At 51.5% G+C, this 2215-nt stretch overlaps 1 protein-coding gene across 1 annotated transcript in view; it reads left to right on the forward strand.

Moving 5' to 3' along the window:
- UNC13A (unc-13 homolog A (C. elegans)) overlaps window positions 1-2215 on the forward strand; it is a 62796-nt gene that overhangs the window by 6240 nt on the left and 54341 nt on the right. The window lies entirely within an intron of this gene.

The raw sequence follows: 2215 nt of genomic DNA on the forward strand, positions 1-2215 counted from the left end.
CTCCACAGCCTCCTCTACTGGAAGTGGGAGGAGGTTAAAAGCTCAGCCTCCTCTCAGCCTCCAGGACCTGGGAGACACCCAAGTCCCTCCCATGGGGTGAGAATCTGTGCTGGGATGGCCTTCCTTCATTCACTCAGTAAACAGACATGTCATGATCTCCTCATTCATCATGGCTGTTCTCCCGCCCCTCTCTAAAGAAGCATTCCCAAATCCCTCTGCTCCTGGCTGCCCTGTTTCTGATAACACCCACCCACCCAGGAGGTGTGTGCATCTGGGTCTTTGCTGTCACCATCCTCAAAGGATCCCTTCAAGGTTGGCTCTGATTCATCTTCAGGGCTTCAATCTTAGCTGCTTTCATACCTGGACTTCACTCTCCGCCCACACAGAATGGGCTTGCTCTGTAAGGCGCCAACCAGGACATCCTGAGTCCAGCAGGTCTGGGTTTGTATCCCTAGCAAGTTCCATACCCTCTCCATTCCTCAATGTGCCCATCTGTAGAATGGGCACACTAATAGTGCCCACTGCCTAGGCTTGCTGGAACTGACCAGTGAGATGAGGCACACAGAGCCATTGACACAATACTTATTCTGTGGAAAGTTTTAATAAGTGTGAGCCAAAGACAGGAAAAAATCAATGATGGTGTTTTTATTAATGGGGCTTAAAATCTTTCTTGAAGGGGGTCCATAGGTGTCGGACATTTCCTGAGCGCTCACTGCGTTCTCAGGCCTGAAGAGGGCTCAGGAGTACACAGGTGGCAAAAGAGGTGCCTAGTTCTTTGAAAGTAGACGGGCGGGGACTGTGAGTTCAGCACCATGGACAGTTGCGTGGAGGGCGGGTTCGACGCAGTGAACAGCGGGGGTTGGCGGGGAGCGGGCGCGGGGTTTGGAGGGGCGGTGGAGAGACGGAGGGTTCAGCACCTTGGACAGCACAGGCTTAGCAGGGCCTTTCCAGTTTCGAGTTTCAAACCAGGGACAGCACCTGTGCTAAGCTGGGCCAGGTCTGACAGCAGAACTAGGGGGAGAGGAAATGAGTTATTTATTCATTTAATGATCACCTGCTATATGCCAGGCCTCGTTCTAAGTGGTAGTTGGTAAACAAAAAAGTAAGAAGTCCCTGTCAAGGTTCTTGGTGTGTTTTCTACACCGGAGGCTCTGGCTTATTTCTGTCTTTGGTAAGTGAAGAGTCCTCTCTCCCAGATGCAAAGCCATCAGGGCCAGCATCTTTATCACAAAGCGCATATCCACCATCAATATCACATATGAAACCACCAAACGTTCCAAAAACTTTTTTCTGAATTCTCTAGGCTTCACCCCCACCTTATAGTATCTTCTGACACCCGGTAAGCATGTCCTGTGGAGGGGGGCGGGCATTCATACATTTCTCTTGAAGGCTGGAATCCTCTACTCCCTACCCACACCCCCAGGCCCGGCATAGACCAGGTGCCCCAAGACCGGAGTCCACCTCAATTAGAATCCAGGACTGTCCATGCCAGGGGCACATAAAAACCCAGCCCAATAACAATAGTAACGATACTATTGCTAATAATAGTAGCCCTGGCCTGTGCAGCTCTTGGTTGGAGCATCACAAAAGGTGGCAGGTTCGATTCCAGATCCCCAGTGCGGGAAGCAAACAAGTGACGTTTCTCTCTCACATCGATGTTTCCCTCTTTCTTTCTCGGAAAATAAATAAATAAGTAAACAAATATTTTTTTGTTTATTTTAAAGAGGAAGGGAGAGGGAGAGGGAGATAACATCAATGATGAGAGAGAATCATTGGTCAGCTGCCTCCTGCACGCCCCACACTGGGGATGGAGCCCACAACCCGGGCATGTGCCCTGACGGAGAATCGAACCATGACCTCCTGGTTCATAGGTCGATGCTCTACCCCTGAGTCACGTGTCCCGGGCCCCCTCTCTCTTTAAAAAACCAGTTTTAAAAAATAATAGTAGTAATGATAGTATAATGATGCTGATCCTAATAATGATGAAGAAGAAAGGGAAGAGGGAGGAAGAGAAGGGAAGACGAGAGGAGGAAGAAGGGAGACTAGCTAGCTCTACCTGGCCTGGCGGCGCCTATGGGAGTCCTGAGCCCCCGCTCCCCATCCCACCGATTCTGCCCTCGCCCGTGTCCGCCTGTGCACCCACATTCAGCGGTCAGCATGGATGGGGTCCCCAGGGGCCGCGGAGGCCGCGGGGCAGGCTGTCGCCGGGCCTGAT

Source organism: Myotis brandtii, unplaced genomic scaffold, assembly GCF_000412655.1.
Source record: "Myotis brandtii unplaced genomic scaffold, ASM41265v1 scaffold421, whole genome shotgun sequence".
Lineage (NCBI taxonomy): Eukaryota > Metazoa > Chordata > Mammalia > Chiroptera > Vespertilionidae > Myotis > Myotis brandtii.